Here is a 19,988-nt window from a genome sequence, read left to right as displayed (position 1 = left end):
ATCTCCCCCAGCCTGGAGTCCAGCTTCATCAGAATCGACCTTCTCCTTTCGGTCGCTAACGCTGTATTAGCGTTGCCAAGCAGACAGATGATTCTCTGAGCCCAGCCCGATATAATATCCGGGTCCATGGGCTCTTTTTTGGCCTTCGCTTCCTCGGCCAGCTGCCAGATCTTGGTGACCGGTCCAAGCATGTCTAGTACCTTGCATACAATAGCATTGCCTGCAATGGCCCCATCACGTGGGGTAGCAGTAAGAGCTTAAGAAACCTGATTAAAGAGCATGAACATAAATCTGTATACCGAGTCTTTATTAAAAGACAAAATCACACGAGTGTTGATAAAACACTGTTTAAAGATAGGGGATGGTCATGAAGGTTATATCCAGAAGATGCATGAAGAAAGTGCCCCACAGCCCCCTCAAAAGGGAGATCGGTCATTCAGCAGTAGTATAAATGCTTTATCTGGTTAAATAAAGTATCCCAAGGCAGTGTCCTCAAAATTCCGAATGTTGGCTAGAAGGATATCATTGTCATAATTCAGAAGGCCAGAAATTAATGAGCACCATAACTGCCAAGGACACAGAGGTCCTGCGATAGGTTACCCCATATATAAAACGACGGATTCTACAAAAGCATTTTAAAAACAACCTTACACATGGCAACTAAATCTTAACTATGAAAGGCTGTTCTTAGATAGTCTTTAGTCTCGGGTCCATATTTCCAAGGCAGAAAAGTTATACAAAGCATCTGATGTGCTGGTATAGTATATATTCTGTGTTAAGCCACTGATCCGAGGTTGGATGTGGGGCAGGCGCAGCACAATGAGGACGTGAGTTTTCCTATCCATGTAACCCTCGGTTTCTCATTGTGCGGGCCTGCATTTCAGCATGCACTAATGAGACCTGCTGGAGAGAAGTTATCCGTGTGGCCTATCCTGTGAAACCAATGCACATTGAATATAATGAACGCGTTCACACAACATATTCTCGACATGACCCAGTGTTGGCTTGATCTTGTTGGATTTCTTCCTTGCATTCTGAACTAGTCTCTGCTGCCCCTGTAGCCATTTTATTTGCGCATTGCACTGGGATAAAGCTTGTTTCCAAATTCGAGCCAGATGTGATTCTCCCTGCGCTCGGCTCGATTGCAAGAGGTCTGTGTTCCTGTAGTGCCACACTATCAGTAAGTCACTCTCTCATTCACCAAATGCCTCTCTCTGTGTCCCCACCTCCACCCCGCTGAGTCAGAATGATCTGTCCTTGTGTATTACTTGTGGGGCCTGCCCTTCCCTCCCTCTGTGCATGTGCGCCACAATGCCTCTATGCACTTATATCACACTGTGCGCTCTATCTTCCTCTGGATGCCTCTGGTTTGCCTAGAAACTTCTCTTACGCCACTACACCTCTGTCCCATCAGCATCAGCCACCCGCTCTGTGCCCCCTCGCTCCCTCTCCACGTGCCCCATTGGCAAATCTGTATTTGCCACCAGATTTTAAAGGACGACTCAGGTTTTCCATGTCTAGTTTGATTACCTTTCACATTTCTCTGAATGGGAAGATGGGCTGAATTCTACACTTGAGGGTTCTGAAGAGAGGAGGTAATGGTTACCTCCCATCTAAAGACTTTAAGGAGCTCTGCTACCACCGGGCAGGGGATGGGGGTGTTCACTGACCTCACCTCTTGAAGGGTATGAGGGGAGGGGTCTGTCTACTGTACAATCTGCAACAATCAAAAAGGTGGATCAGTGGAATAGGATGACACTGGTTAGATTAAGTATAAATCACATATTTATTTGAAAAAACTCATCACATGAACAAATATTTTACTTACATAAAAATTACCTAAAACATCTTACATGAACTCATGCCTTCATACGTATCCACATTCAAAAATACATTCAAACATCCATCAATACAACACCCTAGTGTAATAATAACATCAAATTGTATTGTTCAAGAATTACTTTCTAAAAATATTCAATTAACATTTCCTATGATGACCCAGTCCATAATATCAGGTGTCATTATATAACCGGTGTCCAATATCACCAGATATCCCTCATAGAGATCACGTCGACACGTGTTTCGGTCAGAGACCTTCTTCAGGACGTCGGGCTGGGAGCACTTGCTCCGCCCAGTTCTCCACGTATATGGGCCAATAACAAATCTAAAAAATGTAAAAACCAGTATGTCATCCCTATTTCTTTTCACAGGTGACAAACAATGTCACAATATGCTTTATAAAATAAGCACATAAAGCCCAACTCACCCCCACGTTTTCGGCTTGCGGGACGGTGAGACAGGGCGTCGGAAATCAATCCTCCATTGGCCTCAATATGACTGTTGAGCCTATGGAACCAACACAAACACATCTAAGTATCTGTCATAAAACAACCCACCGCAGGTCTATACCAGTGCGGCATATCACCTATTGGACATAACTAAAAAAACTAAAAGAAACTTACACTAACAACGTAGCTGATGGAGATTCCTATAGTTCAAAAGACCCAGGAACACCTCTAGTCCACGTACATCTATGTCGGATGAATCGGTCACACAAAAATCTCCTTCCTCTGCAACAAGATGAAACAGAATTGCAGTGTGTACTAATTGTAATATATCAATGAAACACCTCACTGTTAATTATGTTAATTATGTCACAAACAATTCCCAAATGTATCGTATTGGGACAACACACCCATACCAAAGGGGTGTGCCCGCTGTTGCCATATTATAGACTCTTGCATCCACGTGTATTGGAACCCATCATGAAAGTACCAAGTATGTCAAACAATGTGACGTGTCCCAGTGGTACCGCTGTTTGCTATAACAAAAACTCGCTTCCCATGTGCTTCATATATCCACTTACATGCGTGTATGTGCGAGGAGTCAATAACAACCATCAATTAAATCTAGTGGGTTTCCAAATGCTTCATATACCTATATGTACATACATGCGAGTGCTCAGTTGCGGTCATCACATCATCACAAAAAGCACAAAAACCGCGTGGGCAGCACCTCGTGTCATTTCCACATCGGAATATGTGCATAAATGGGCATGCGCTCGTGTGTACCTTACCTAGCATACCGCGCCGCTCTCTGCAGAATGGAAAATAAATCCTATCGTCCGGTCCTCCTGCTTTCACATAGCGCTGGAATCTGAAGCAGTGACAGCAAAAATGCGCATTGGTTGTTGCCGTGGACCTACACTTCTAGCTTTCAAATCTCGTTCCAAACCATACCACTCAGGCTGGAAACCAAAGAAAGACTGACACACAATGCCTGCCAGCCGCACTAACACTAGACACTAAAAAAGGACCAAACAACATCACTGGCTCAAAAATGAACGGGCGGACCAGTCTTCCCAAGAAAATATATTGCTAAAACGTAAAAAAGCAGTATCATGCACATTCAATATTTAATAAAAACACTAGATTAAATAGAAAGAAAAAACGAACCTAGGTGAACAGTATAGAGAATAATATATATTGTGACACCAACTATATATCATTACAGAAAAACGTACACACTAAGGGCCTCATTACACGGATGGCGGTAGGGATTTACCGGTACCGGTAAAATACCGGTACCGGTAAATCCCTACCGCCTTACTACGAGGTCCCTTTGCGGGTTGGGGGATTTAACGCCTGCTTTTTGCAGGCGTTAAAATCCAACCCGCTAAGGGACCTCGGAGCTAATTACGGCACCGCAAAATTGCGGTGCCGTAATTAGCGCCTTCCCCATTCCCATAGAGCCCTATGGGGCAGAAATGTGAATGGGGAAGGGCAATGGCGGAAGGGGGATTTACCGCCCCTCCAACCTTGGAATGGGGCGGTAAATCCCCTTTGCGCCAAGGCAGTGCCGGTATTTTACTGGCATGAGCCATGGCCCTAATAGCGGTGAGCCATGGCGCTAAAAGCGCCATGGCTCACCGCCTACCGGGTAATGAGGCCCTAAGTGTTTAACAAAAACTACACCAAAATAAATCAACACATGAAAAAATCATCACATAAAGAAGGGTGAAAAATAGAATAAAAAAGTAATAAAAGTAAAAGTAATAAATGCAGCCATTGAAAAATCAGGCTAAATTCGAAATGCCCCCAAATTTCACTTAAACGTGTGTCACGTACAGCATGAAGTCGTGCACAATAGTCGATGAGACAATTAATTGTACACCCTGATAAAAGGACCTGAGACATACCTAAGGTAGTTGCATACATATGCGTATTGCACTTATGTGAACATCTGAGTATATGATACAATTAGACATAAAATATACAGAGGACCAGCTGAATTGGATCCATACCCATAGTGACACGTTGTAACACAGTATACCAGAACATGTATAACCCGTTGAACTACTTGCATGGTATCTGCACATCTGGGGATAGATACCATTAGACACCAGATACAGCGGACCAGCTGAGTTAAATCCATACCCATTGTAACACATACTGACATAGTATACAAGATCATGTGCAACCAGTTGGACTGCTTTCATGATATATGCACATCTGGGGATAGATCATCATAATTTATTAACATCATTAAGTATATTTTCATTGTGTTTAATCTCTCCTCCCCAACAATACAATGATGTTCATCCTCAGTTTTTTGTAACCATATTATTCCATTCTACTGAAACATTCAGTCCCTTCTGGACTGTGCTAAGGATATATATCCATTTTTGTTCAGTACAATGCAATATTTTGTCAATATCGCCCCCTCTCATGGTATTCTTAATATGTTGGAGTATAAACCACTTCATATCTGTGTCCTTGTGTTGCATTTTCATGAAATGTTCTACCAACGGCTTATCTGCCACCTTATTGCGTATGCAGCTCCTATGCTCAGATATCCGTTGTCTCACCTCATGTGTGGTCTTACCCACATAGAGGAGTTTGCATGGACAAATAATGATTTAAATTACATTTTTCGTTAGACAATTAGTGTGACAGTTCATCTTCCATATTCTATTGCCATAATGGAATTCTTTCTTGGTTTCAGTCAGAGGGCATGCAACACATTTACCACATTTATAATGACCAATAATGGGAGGCAATCCCCATTGGTCATTAATAGTGGGTTCTTTTTTGGGCTCTAGATAAGTGTGGACTAGTTTATGTCTTAAGTTTTGATTGCGTTTAAACGCAAACATCGGCTTTTTCAGTAATGTGCCAGGTTGTTTAACTAAATTCCAGTGCTTATTGATAATTCTTTTTACATCTGTACTCACAGGATTGAAAGTGGTAACACATACCAAGCATTCATTCCTCTTTCTTTCCCTGGTGGTCAAACATATCTCCCGATTGGTATTATCCGCTCTCTTTAATTGATCTTTCACTAGTCTATTTGGATATCCCCTGCTTTTCAACCTATCCTTTAACTGTTCTGCATGGAATTTGAATTCATCTTTCTCAGAACAGTTTCTTTTGATCCGCAAGAACTGCCCGTAGGGTAGATTTTGTCGGAGGCTAGCTGGATGAAAGCTATCAAAATGGAGTAGGGAATTTTTATCGGTGGATTTTCTGAAAAGTGTTGTGATAAGTTGATTCGCAGATTTTTTTACCACAAGGTCAAGAAAACTCACTTGGCGAAAGTTGTATTCAATGGTGAATTTGATATTTGTATCGCATTGATTCAACCAGGCATGAAACTCATTTAGGGATGTCACTGAACCCCTCCAAACTACAAAAACATCATCGATATATCGTTTCCAAAACCTCAGATGCATATTTAGAGTGGGATGGTTCATGAGCTGATTATTTTCACCAAGGACAAACTGATCCTCAAAATTAGCCATATATAAATTTGCCACATCGGGGGCAAAAGTAGCCCCCATGCTGACGCCTTTTTCTTGTTTGTAAAGTTGTTTCCTAAACAAGAAGACATTTTCTGTCATGGCGAGCCTAATACATTCTTGAACAAACTCGGTGGGAGGCAAATGTGGTCTCGTTCTTTTATTCAGAAATTGGCCAAGTACATGTAGGCATTTTAGTTGGGGAATAGCCGTGTATAACGACTCTACGTCCATAGTGACGAGAATGTCATCCTCACTGATTTCAATGTTTTTAATGATGTTGATCATATGGGTAGAGTCTTTTACATAAGATGGCATACCCAATACAAATGGTTTAAGGAACACCTCTGAATAAACAGACAATGGTTCGAGCAGCGAGTCAATGGCTGACACTATAGGTCTGCTGGGCGGCTTAGTGATATTTTTATGGATCTTGGGTAATATATAGAAAGCCGCCATCTTGGACTCAGTTTTATTAAGGAAGCAACCTTCTTCTTCACTTATCCACCGTTCCCTTACTGCATGATCAGTTAGACTCTTTATTTCGACTTGTAGACGGCCTGTGGGATCCCTCTCTAGTTTCTTATAGGACAATGTGTCACCCAATAATCGCAAACATTCTGCTTCATACTTGACTGTGTCTAATACCACAATCCCGCCCCCCTTATCCGCAGGTTTTATCGTGATCGAATCTTCGCTGCATAAGTTGATGAGGCTTTGTCTTTCTGCTCCTGTCAAATTATCGGGTTTATGGTTCTTAGATTTTATACCTGCAAGTATTTCACGAGTAACAATGTTCTCGAAAGCTATAATTTCAGGTATACAGGTGTGTGGCGGTGGAATGAAGTTGGATCTTGTTTTGAGCCCACTCACATTTGGTACCGTATCCAAAGCGGAACCCTTTTCGTAGGGATGCACTGGAAGGTAAACCTCAAAAAAGTGTTTAAGTCTAATGTTCCTAAAAAATCTATGTAGCTCCAGTTCCATATTGAAGGCATCAGCTCTCGTAGTGGGAACATATGAAAGCCCTTTGGATAACAAATCCAGATCTGATTTAGCAAGAGGATACTGAGATAGATTGAAAATGGGCATTAGGTCAGAGGTACCTTGAGACACTGGTTGGAATACCACTGCCTGGTCCTCATTCCTTGTCCCTGCCCGTATTGTGGTTGCCGCTGCCTGGGCCTGCCTCGTTGTCCCCCTCTGAAAAAAACCCGTTGTTGATTTTGCCCCCTCCCACCCGTCCCTGTACTGGTACTGGGTTGTCCATTAAGGGAGGGGTCCGATCCACTGGAGGATCCTGAGGTGTTTGAAAAATTAGTGTAACGATTGTTCCTCCGATAGTTGAAACCACCTACGGGAGGATCTGTAAAGAAACCTTTTCTCAAATATGGGTACGTTCTTTCCTTATTGTAATTGGCAACATCTTTTTTCAGCTTGTTAATTTTCCTTTCCAAATTTAGATCTTTAAATTTCTTAATTTCTTCTTCAAGCCCCTCAAGTTGTTTTTTGGCATCTCTTACTGTAGTACTGTCCAAAAAGGCTTTTTTCCAACACCTCAAGCTCTTCCCCCTGTTTTTTAGTTTCCTCCTGAGCTGTTTCGATGATCAACATGATCCAATCCGCCCTGGTGGATTTGCCGGTGTGTTGAGATAATTCTAGGGGCAGAAGCAGAACCCCCGTATTTTAAACTCTTGAATCTGCTCCTTGTTGCTTTGCTTTGTTTTGTTGGTGTACTGATTTGAAGCCCATGTCCGCTCTCAGCAAACCCCTTCTTGGCACAGGAACGATCAAAGGCTGCCAAATCTGATGCTTCTTATATCGCTGTGGAGGAGAAGGTGGTTATTACGCTTGATTTGTATTCAGAGTACCTGTGACCAGTCCTTGCTGTCTCATACCATAACTAGTTACTTTGGGAGAGGCCAGATGAGCAACTTTCTCTCAGTGGGTACCGACCTTTCCATAACAGCATGTGTCTCGTGATCCAAGGTGCACATCATTGCATTCTAGTTTCCTGTTTAATTGTCTGCTTATGATATATGATATGGAATTTATAATGCGCCTATACACAAGTGTAAGAGGGCTGCAGGGTTGCAGATACAGACCCAAGTGCAAGGGTTGCCAGGAGGCAGTGTGGGTATGTAGCTGGGTGGGCAGGGATTTGGGCCCGAAATCAATGGGTAGCCAGGTTCCCAGTGCAGAAACAGACAGATCAGCAGTGGAGAGGAAGAGAGAAGGCAGAAGCAAAGAGGAAGGTCTTGAGGTGCATCCGGAACTGAAGGTGGTTCTCAGGGAGGCAGTGAGGCTGTTCCAGAGGGAGGCCCCAGCTGAAGAAAGAGATCTACCACCAACTTGTTGCTTGGAGAAGCGACTGACCCTGAGGGATTTGGAGGTGGAGGAGCAAAGAGCTTGAGTAGGAAGGTATTTCAGAAGGAAAAGTTGAAGGTATTGCAGACACAGGATCCAGAAAGCCTTGTGAACAGTGCAAAGGGTCTTGAACTTAATACTTGCAGCCACTGGGAGCCAATGAAGAGATTTCAGGGCTGGAGAGATACGATCCCTGGACTTGAGGCCACAGACAAGTCTCGAAGTCTTCAGTCCTGTTCTGGATGAGTTGCAAAGGGCAGAGAGTAGTAGCAGGCAGATTTAGCAAGAGGCTGTTGCAGTAGTCTAGCCTAGAGAGAACCAGAGCGCTAGAGACAGTGAGCTTCTGGGTAAGTAGAGGAAAGGAAGAATACCGCTGAAGAGGTGCAGTTGGTAGTTTGACGTCTTAGAGACTTCAGAGATGTGTGGAGAAAAGAAAAGTGTAGAGTCGAAGATGACCCCGAGATTCTTAGCCTCACAGGTTGGAGCAGGGAGAGGGCCAAGGGAGGCCGGCCAGAGAGTGACAGGAAAGGAAGATGAGGTAGATCTCTGTCTTGCTGGCATTAAGGCAGAGGTCGTTGGTGGAAAATAATTCCTGGATTGCAGACAGACAGTCAGAGATGAGAGAGGGAGAAGAAGTGGCAGAGGGGAGCCTGAAAACAAGCTGAGTGTCATTCGCGTAGCACTGAAAGTTGGAGCAGAGAGCAGCAATGCGGTGGGCGAGGGGTGCCAGGTATTGGTTGAAAAGCCAGGGAGAGAGGTTAGACCCCTGGGGAACTCTGCTGTCCCCACCTCACTGAAATCCATACTTCAGCTTTAAGAATGAGACGGGTTGCACATTTCTACATCTACCACAAATTAAAACAGCCCGTCCTCTGTTCTTTCGAGATGGGTGTGACCCAAATGCAGCACAAGAAGCGAGAAAGCCCTTGAAAAGTAGGAATCAGTTTGTGTAATATGATATTATAGAAAACATTATTTTGTATTTACCATAACTTGACATTTATCTTTTCCGGTATTTTTCTAAAAGAAAGAAGAAAAGTAATTAGAATCCAGTTTCAATTGCAACTAATGTTTTCGTGAAATTCATGCACTTGAGCAGACACACAGCAACGGCTTCTGTGGATTAGATAAGAGTTAATGATTTTTGACCACTCAATTTCTTACTTAAACCTCAAACAGCCACCCAAGTCTCTACTACTCACACGTGTCCGTAGTGCAGCACATTTTTGAAACAGCAAGAATTAGTTAGAGCAGAAACGTATTGTTTCAATATCTATTTACAATCGGACAATATCAAAATGTCACTGTTCTTGTTCCCAATGTATGTCAAACAACCTGTAGACACTATTAAACTCAGTTCCTTTGATAACTCATTAACATTCTCAGATCTATTAGTACCACACCCTCTCAACCTCAACTGAGGCCTTAGTCTTGGAGGGGGCCCGCCTTCCCCCAGAATATCTACTAAAACCTATTCCTTTTTGGGGCCCTCCTCCCTCTCCCTCTGCCAGGATACATACATTAATTACTTATCAAGTATCCTTAGGTTTCTTCTGCTGTCCTCCATTCAGCTCTTCGAGGTGGAAGCTGGCTGGGCTTGTCTTCCCAACAAACCAACAGTCCTCAGCCAGATGTCATGGGTCTGAAGGCTCCAAATGGGTTTGGATTTTGGTGAAATTAGGAAAAATGGAATGGCCCCTGGGTGAGTAGGTGGGGCTCACAGAATGCAAATTGGGTCAGTGGCTAGAGATCCCATGGGGTACATGTCCCCAGTTTTTTCAGCAGACTGCATTCTGAGCGAGACCCCACTGATATACCAGGGATGGTGGCACATGTTGGGAGGTTTGGATGCTTCAGGTGTTTATCACCTATGGAGTATTTCGCTCTGGCATCCATCATGGTTCCAGATGCAGAGGAGACAGTGACATAAGTATACCTGTGGATTAATGGTGGAGGTGGCATTATTGGATCTGGGCAGTGTTCACAGCAGTCTCTTGTCTGAGGCCTGTGCACCTTGAATGGGCCTACATTGTTTAACTGATCTTTGCACTGACTGGGTGAGCCTAGTCACACAGGAGACTCATACACTCACTGGTTAGGTGCTGAGACACTGGTTAGATGCTGAGGTCCGGGTAAGGATAACTGAGCTTTCCCTTCTCGGCATACATGCAGAGATAGAGGATGGTTTTTAGCCTTGCTGGAAAAGGGAAGTTCTTATTACTTTGTTCCAAGTGTTGTTTTGGTTGAATTACTGTCATCATGAGGCCCCTTAAGCAATTCGAGAAGTACTAACACATACACATCAGACTCAGACTGCCCCAGTTCCTTTACTTCCAGCAGGAAGACACAGAGGATAAACATTGAAGGAAGATGCACCCACACACTCAAGTGCCTAATAATAGGAATTTAAATCAGATTTGAAATATCAGTCAGGGGAATGACCATGAGCAATGAGCAAAGGGGAATTCCCCATCTCACACTCATCGTCTTACTCTCCCTTCTCTTCCTTCTCTACACTTACATGTGATTACTCGAAGGAGGGGGTTGGCAAAGTATTAGAGCATGTCTTGGAGCAAATGGAAGTTACATAAGAAGACATACCAGACCCCAATAGCAAACCAATGGGCAAGCAATTTAAGAAGACTATTTAGAGGGGTTGCCCGCTTATCGCGGTTGTGGGAGAGAAAGTCATTAATGAATGGAGGAAGTCTGATCTTAACTCCCTTCAGAAGTGCATCAGCAATCTTTAGCTGCTCACTGGGGAGGATCAAGATATTTCATGTTCCTCCAAATGTCACTCTTTTATCTTGCCTAAAGGGATGTCCCACCATGTCTCCTGAGTACATTTCATTTTTCAATCCTGTGGATGAAAAGGTTGAGTGTGGCTTAAGAAATAAACTATTCCAGGGAACAAATGTCCCCCCATACTTGGACATATTATTCATACACTTTCTGCACTCACCTACTACTTCATGCTGTCACACCTCTCTACAAGCTCCACTGGAGGCACCAATGTTTAAGCTTTAAAATACATATTTAAGGTTTCTAAATCCTTATTGGAATCATCAACCATGGGAGTAAAGCAAACAAGGTCTCCTGTTGGTACTTAAAAAGCTGCACTCGCAGAGCAGCATTCTCAGTGACTGTTCGCCTCACATTGCTGCAATTAGATAACAGAACCAGAACCTGTGTACATTCTGATTGGAATATAGACTCTGCGCGCTTCGCTTCTATTGAGTTGATATGGGCCGGATGCGCTAAGGACTGGGAGTATCTAAGTCTCATAATGGTAGATGATCCCCAATCAGGAAAGACTCCTGGTTTCAATACATACAAAGTTTTGAAAGCATCAAAGCAGTATCTAAGAGACGCATATTACTATTTAACATATCACACAATAAGAGGCAACCACCTGGTGAGGATACCATACACAAACTCCTTACTCTGAGGCATGATTCAGAGTTTCCGATTATGGTCATTAACTGAGCTGAACTATTAACAAACTTTAGAAACATGATACACCAAAGGAATGACAGAGCACGATGTTAGGCCTTGTCCTAGTGATAGATTTTCCTGTATGTGCAGGCAAATAAATAGCCAGTGGAAACAGCAAACAGAAAAATCGAGAGGAGAATGTTTAATGTAAAACTGTGGCTGATGCTGGTCTTTCATTGTGGTGTGCGATGCTGCATCTAGTCCTAAACTTGCCAGTAGAAGGGCCCCTTTTAGCAGAGTTACATCTTGAAAAGATTTTAAAACACATAGCTTTGTGTTGATGTTTGTTGTGGAAGGCCCAGGGTTGTTGGTGCACGGCGCAACATCTGCTTAATCGGTTTGAACTGTGCAACTTGAACAGAAAGCTTTTCAATGAAAGTTCACAATGTATTTCTCGCTTACACAGATTTGAGTATAAATAGTGCACTACACGCTGCAGTGAGTGGACACACGGGTGCAATGCAGTGGGCCTGCAGTGCATACACGCTCAATGAATTTCCTTCAACTTAGTTGCCATCAACTCATCAGCGCACGATACATCTCCATGACTTGTGCAAGACTTGTGAAAAAAAGTTTGATCACATCTTTGGATGTGACAGCCAGGTGAGAGGGCCTCTGCCAGGTCGGGGGGCACTGCCAGGTGAGGGGCCTCTGCCAGGTTACATCTCTGTCTATTCAGTCCAATAGACGCATGTCTTGCACGAGTTCAGTGTCCTGAATGAATAGGAGGGGTCACAATGTGAACACCTCTTTTGTAATCAGCTATCACCCTACTTCCTCCCCATAAGGTGCGTGCTGCAAAACACACATGTTCAAGGAAGCACACGTATTTGACTGCAGTGGTAGGAAGGCATCTACCGCAGCTTGCAAGGCCCCTGTGCCCTGCGAGGCTTGTGGCAGTTTGCCATCTGGCACCCACCTCATGACGGCCCTGTACATGATCAGTCATGCCATGACGTTTGCATGTGTCAGAATGTAAGCAATCACATTTTGCTTTGTCGCTAGCCAGTAGCAGATTTAACAACCATGACTACACTGTGCACAGTGCCCTAAGTAAAGTGGGGGGGGGACTTTCTAGTATATTTAACAGAACATCAGGACTCATGCAATGGGACATTGTTTTGCCAAGGGTTGCTCCTAAGCAGAGGACATTGCATTGTTGGTGGGTGAATGGCTTCCTCCCATAAACTCTCCTCTCCTAGCCCAAGTGCGAGGCCTGGCAGTGGCTCACTGCCAAGCTTGAGCGACAGTCCAGCCAGTCTTCAGCATTCAGTGTTCTGGGGGTCCCAGGGCCTGTCGTGCGGGGAGGGACAGGCAAGCACATGACGGTTCAGGGTTCATCCAAACCCTGGGCCCGGGCAGAACCCACCGGGGCATGGGCCTGTTCCAACGCCAGTTTGGAGCTCGAGACTCAATCTATCCACAGCTGTGCCAGAGAAGATATTCAGGATTCTACGTGCCAACCACTGCCATCTTTTCTAAAGGAGGGGAGGCCTGTGGACACCTCAACGAGGGGCATCAAGGCACACAATGCCCATGAGGAGAGCGGGGAAAAATGAAGAGGATGTTGGTCATCGCCTTTCTGGCGCTGTCGAGTTTCTCTTTGGGTAAGAACGATACAAATACCACTCTCGTCACCATCATTAGCAGCCGATAGGGGTTTGGGAATTTTTTGGCATGGTGAACGAAAAGAAATCCCAATGGCTGTTTAATGTATGCCTTATTATTTTAATGTGCAGCTGACATGAGGAATGAAGGAAGGAAAAGGAAGGAATGAAAAGGAAGGAAGGAAGGAAGGAAGGAAGGAAGGAAGGAAGGAAGGAAGGAAGGAAGGAAGGAAGGAAGGAAGGAAGGAAGGAAGGAAGGAAGGAAAAGGAAGGAGGGAAGGGAAGGGAAGGGAAGGAAGGAAGGAAGGAAGGAAGGAAGGAAGGAAGGAAGGAAGGAAGGAAGGAAGGAAGGAAGGAAGGAAGGAAGGAAGGAAGGAAGGAAGGAAGGAAGGAAGGAAGGAAGGAAGGAAGGAAGGAAGGAAAAGGAAGGTAGGAAGGAAAACAAAGGAGGGAAGGGAAGGGAAAGGAAGGACGGAAGGAAGGAAGGAAGAAAGGAAGGAAGGAAGGAAGGAAAAGGAAAGGGAAGGGAAGGGAAGGAAGGAAGGAAGGAAAAGGAGGAAGGAAAAGAAAGGAAGGAAAAGAAAGGAAAAGCAAGGATGTAAGGAAGGTAGGAAGGGAGGGGTGATGGAGGGAGGAAGGAAGGAAGGAAAGAAGGAAGGAAGGAAGGAAGGAAGGAAGGAAGGAAGGAAGGAAGGAAGGAAGGAAGGAAGGAAGGAAGGAAGGAAGGAAGGAAGGAAGGAAGGAAGGAAGGAAGGAAGGAAGGAAGGAAAGAAGGAAGGAAGGAAGGAAGGGAAGAAGGGGAGGAAGGAAGGATGGAAGGAAAAGGAAGGAGGGAAGGGAAGGAAGGAAGGCAGGAAAAGGAAGGAGGGAAGGGAAGGAAGGAAGGAAAACGAAGGAGGGAAGGGAAAGGAAGGAAGGAAGGAAGGAAGGAAGGAAGGAAGGAAGGAAGGAAGGAAGGAAGGAAGGAAGGAAGGAAGGAAGGAAGGAAGGAAGGAAGGAAGGAAGGAAAAGGAAAGGGAAGGGAAGGGAAGGAATGAAGGAAGGAAAAGAAGGAAGGAAAAGAAAGGAAGGAAAATAAAGGAAAAGAAAGGAAAGGCAAGGGTGTAAGGAAGGTAGGAAAGGAGGGAGGAAGGAAGGGTGGATGGAGCGAGGTTGGAAGGAAGGACCTTGTTTACCCGCTGCAGCTGTCTGAAGTGTGTTGCACGCATCACTGCACAGGCTGCAGAGCGACACAAACTGGGGGAAACTGGAGGGGGGGTTAAATGCCATTGTATCCCCCCCACTTAAAATTGTGGGGAGGATTTGTCCCCCCTGTCGCCCCCATGTCCTATGCATGGCGTTGGCTGGCCACAGACTGATGTGGAACCTGAAGGGAGTAACAAAACATGTTCATAGCATAACATTCAAGATGACAACACCCAACATGTAAAACTTCCTTTGACCACAAAAGTCGACAGGCTTGCATCCCTCAATTTAATGGATGATCACCTATATGTGACAACATGTATCTAAGATTTGCCATGCAAACCAACATAACCCGTTTGTAGTTGTCCTCCTAATCCTACTATGAGTGCAAATGATGTTTACCAAGATCGTGGCACCCATGAGGGAAAGGCTGCATGAGGATGGCATCATCATTTGCCTCACACAGACAATTTGTTTTTTCAGGGGGAATATAGGAAGAGCATAGAAGATGGTGTTTTCGGGATGTACGGCATTGCAATAAATCATGGATTTCTGCTGAATTCCAAGACACCCAGCTTACCCTGGTGCATGATTTTCAATTCACTGGAACCCAATACAACAAAGGTGTTGTCCTTCTAGAGAAACTGTGCAGAAGCTTAATTCAGATGATATCTCAACTCTGTCATTTGAATATGATCATAGTGTGCAGAAGGCTGAGAATTAGGGATCTGATGGATGCAGAAGTATTTATTACAGCCTTGGAATGCCTCTCATGTGCCCTTTCCTGTTGCAAAACATTCATCACTGGACCCAGAGGTCAATGGATTTCAATAGGTCAGCACCTGTCACAACCCAGATCATGTCAACTCTACAAAGATGGCTGATCCTAGAATATCTCTTCAAGGGGTTTCCACTCAGCTCACTCCTGCCAGCAGTAATCTTGACTGACTCAAGAGCTAGGGGTTGGGGTGCCTATATGAGGAGCTTTTACGCAGGAATGTTGGTCAACTCAGGAGTTCACCAGAACTTCTAAAAAGCAAGGACTTGGACGCCCCCCATCAGTAACTGTTGTTCGTGCACTCCTAGATCTGGATCAGAGCAGTGTGATATCGACCAATAAAACCGGTCAGTAACATTAAAAATGGAACAAAGAGGAATGTGTTCCTTCTCCATAGATCGGATTGTTCTCAGTTTCAGTTAGGAATGTATTGTCTCTGAAGGTTTCACACATATGGGGAATTCAAAGCAATATGGGGGACTCTCTCAGCAGGGCCTTCCCTAAATTCCTGGAGATGATGCTCAACTCGATGATCTTCACAGCGATGATAAAGATCCCCAGTCTCCCATGATAGACATGTTCACCTTTTCCTCCAACATAAAGATGTCCCTATTCTGATGTAGCGTACCAGAATAGAGGTTGTGGGGGTATGACACTCTGTCTATCCCATGGCTGGCAGATTCCTTTAAGAATCCCTCCTGTCCCACTTTTCCCCACAGTTTTGCAAACAATTGAGAGTGGAAAGACACAGTTAGTGATAACACCTCATTGATCCCAGCTAATGTGGTTTCATCTTCTCTTCCACACAGCAAATATCCCACTATTCTTCTTCCCAGATTCCCATCCTGAATCTTTTCAGTAGAGGAGTCAATGTTGAACAACAAATGACTATGGCATTAATGAAAGTTGAAAGGGAGAGCCTCACATACCTTCTCATTGAATATCCAGGGTGCCCTTATAACCTCATCTCTCTGTTTCCATGTCTGTCACTGTCTCAGTGTGTTAGAAATAACCTCCCTTTTTCTTGAGTGTGGCTATCCGGAGAACAATCACTTTCTTCAAAAACAGTTTGATATAGAGTTCACTAACCCCACAACCAGGGTTCAGTGGGCAACCATATAAACCTTTAGAAATCACTGGGTTTGTGCCAATTCTGCAGATGACTCCATCACCAGACTGCTTAGGATCAAGACCTTTCCACCTCAATGTGACCATCCTCTAGTTGTTAGGATGCCGAAGGAACCCATGTGTACCTCTTTTTTCTGGCTGATCTGAAACACCAACCATGCAGACCCTCCTCCTTCTAAGAATTATAACTACTAGCAGGATCAGGAACTGGGGCCCCTACACTGAAAGTCTCATTACCTTGTTGTCAATCCAGAAACTGTATCCACACTTTGACCCAAGGTGGTCTCCACATGTGACAGTTCATGGTTTTCTAGACATTTTAAACATCAGATAACTAATTCTCACATACCTGCACAGAACTGCTCAGATGTCTTCCTTGAACAGGCTTGTTGTACCCAATGATAGCATCATGGTCCAAAGGACTCCTCCTTTTCCATTAGTTGTTGGATGAAAGTCACCATTTCACTGGCCTACTACCAGTCTGACATTGCCCCTGAAGTAATGCTAGGAAAGTCAACTTCAGGGATGGCCACCTCCTAGGCTGAAGATAGAGGTGCATCTTTGTTGGACATCTGTAGGTCTGCCACCTGGGCTACCCTTATAACATGTATCTATCACCATAAGTTCAATCTCACAAGCTGTGCCAATCACATCATTGCTACTACAGACCTGCAGGGTTCTATACATTCATGGACCAACTTTATTTTACTTGGTAATACAAATAATCTGGGTTATAAGAGAAAGGACTGGGAAAAGGAAGAATTGTCCTCCCTTTCTTCATCCCAGTGCTGACAACCAACCTCTAATATGTGTCAGCTAATCACTAATGCCAATGTAGAGGTGAGCAAAACATCATTTTTAGAGGCAAATTTGGGAGAAAGGAACTGTAATTCATTACAAGTAAGCTATCAGAGAATTAAGATTTCTCAACAACAGCAGAAAAATGTATTGCTACATAATTATCATCCAATGATTCTTGGAAAAATAGTACAAACTTTGCCCCAACACACAGCAAAATGATGCTACATGCCAGCAGCAAGAGCGGGGTGTAGAAGTCAGGTATAGTCAGGCTCCGAGGGACAAATCACACAAAATAACATTTTTAAAAAAAATGTTTGTAAAAATTATTCTTGACTTAATTGGATATTCCAATTTTTTGCAAGATTATGTTTATTGTGTCCTTCTTCTTACAGTGGGTTTGCCACTCATCAGGTGGTTCCACCAGTGTATTTCATCAGGGGTATTTGCGCCTTTAAATAAGTGGCCCATGTGGGTCTGTCTCTTCGAGGTTCTTCCTTTACATAACAAGGATAAATGGGACTCATTACGATCCTGCCGGTCCAGAAATAATGGTGGCGGTAAATCCGCCGCCAACCGTTGTTTCCGGACCGGCTGATTACGAGTTCTGTAGGCGGGAGTTATCATTGCCGCCAGGTCTGACCTGGTGGGAGTAACGCCACCCGCATGCAGGTGGAAATGGAAACACTGGCTCCATCATAGAAGGAACTGGTGTTTCCATGGTCCCCAACCCATGGAGTCCATGGGAATGGGGATTTATGGAATTCCGCCTCTGGAATTACCGGGTCACCAGGGTTGTAATGCTCGGTGATTCCGGCAATCATGGAGGCGGAATGGAATTACAGGTCCGGCGGCAGCCTGCCAGTTTTTCCAGCACGGCTACCGCCGGACTCGTAATGAGGCCCAATGTCTTATTGTTTCCACTGTGTCTTCTCTCCTGCAAAAACGACATGCGTTCGTAGGTGAAATTCCTCTAATTGCTTGGATCTCGTTGGTTTTTAGCAGATTTAGCCTGGCTCTTAAAAAGGTTGACCTTGTACCTTTGTTTGGGAACTTTGTCAGGTATTCTATTGTCATGTTGACCTTTTGTAGGTTCACTGAAAGATTTTCAGTTAGTTTGTTCTTTTCCGCCTCCTGGAGTGTTAGTATCCAGTCCCACGTTTTTAATCGGGATTTCACTTTTTCCGGGTTTTCCTCAAGCTCTTTTTCAGTGCTTCCATTCTCTTCAAGCAGGTCTCGGTTTCTCCGCATCCACCCTTTTAGCATCTCATTGGATTCTTTTTTTATTTCGTCTCGGATTATGTCAAACAGTTTGAGTTTGGAGGATTGAATTTTGCGGAAAAGCATCAGTCCATTTAACACCACAGTTGCTTTTAAGGATACCAAACGCAGGTCTCTCCTCACTGAGGCCATTGGTGTGGATGATGGTAAGTTCAAGATTTTCCTCAAGTAGAATCCCTCCAGCCTTGGCCATATGCTGTCTGAAATGGTCGGCATTGATTCTGTGCAGTAGGTGATTGCTGGAGTAACTTTCGCTTTATAGAAGTTGATGGCGGGAAGAAGGGTAAAGCGTCCGTATTTTCTATCAATTTTCTTCGTTTGCGAAGTTAAGCATTTTGTTTTTGCCCAGAGTGAATCTTGCATAGCTCTTTCTTTCGGGTTACAGTTTAGAGTTGTTCCCAAGTAGGTGAAAGATGTTACCTTTTCCACCCTTGTCCCTTTATGAACCAACGTCCAGTATCTTTCTGTTTGCAGGATTTCTCCATGATCATGATTTTAGTTTTACTGGTATTGATTTCTAGATCATTTTCTCTTGTGTAGAATACTAAGGTGACGAGTCTGCGTTGGAGGCCAATAGCCGTTTGATCCAGCAGAATGATGTTGTCTGCGTAAACGGCTAATGTTGTTGTTGCCTAAATTGGGAGGAAATGCTCTTACAGCATTTTCGTTTTCTCCAATGTCCCCCGTATAGGCGTTGTATAAGACTGGTCCCAGCGGACAGCCCTGTTTGAGGTCGTTATTTCTTTAGACAGCTGACCCGCGCCATTGTGTCGCACTCGCATAGATGTGTCAGAATAGAGGATTTTGATTGGTTCTAGTATTGAATCTGGGCAGCTCCAATTTGATAACTTGGCCCATAGCTTTTCCCTGTTCACACAGTCAAAGGCTTGGCTTAGATCTACAAATGCCAGGTATATTCTGGGTCCCCCCTCCATGATCTTTGCCTTCATAATGCTCAGTACAAAGATGTTTACCTGAGTTCCTGAGTTTTTCACGAACCCCGACTGATATGGGACCATTCGCCCTGATGATCTCGCACATAAGTGAAATTCCGTCAAAAGAAGGGATCCAAACAGTTTGCCTAGCACATCTAGGAGTGCTATAGGGCGATAGTTTTTCGGGTTCTCCTTTTCATTCTTCTTGTAGATTGGTAGTACGTGTGCAGTTTTCCACGATGGCGGTATGGACTGCGTTTTGACACGTGTCAAAGATGTCAGATATCAGTAGGGCCCATAATTCTGGGTTTGTTTTTAGGTCTTGGTTGGTTATCCCATCGGGACCGGGGGCCTGCAATGATTTTAATTTCTTGATTTTCTCTTCTATTGTTGCTGGGTCATAATCAAAGTTCCATTTTGTGTTTGGCAGAGAGATTTTTGGAGTAATTTCACTTCGAGGTTTCTTGAATAGCTCCGCAAAGTGTGCTATCCATCTAAGCTCTCCTACGTTGTTTAGGAATGTATCTTGGGTGGCTTTTCCTGCGAGGTTGATAAGGGACCAGTAGTCTCTTGTTCTCTTTCCACATAATGTTCTGAGCATGGCCTCAGAATCTTCT

This window comes from Ambystoma mexicanum, chromosome 3p (assembly GCF_040938575.1).
Source record: "Ambystoma mexicanum isolate Mex_15411 chromosome 3p, UKY_AmexF1_1, whole genome shotgun sequence".
NCBI lineage: Eukaryota > Metazoa > Chordata > Amphibia > Caudata > Ambystomatidae > Ambystoma > Ambystoma mexicanum.
This window is presented reverse-complemented; position numbering follows the sequence as displayed.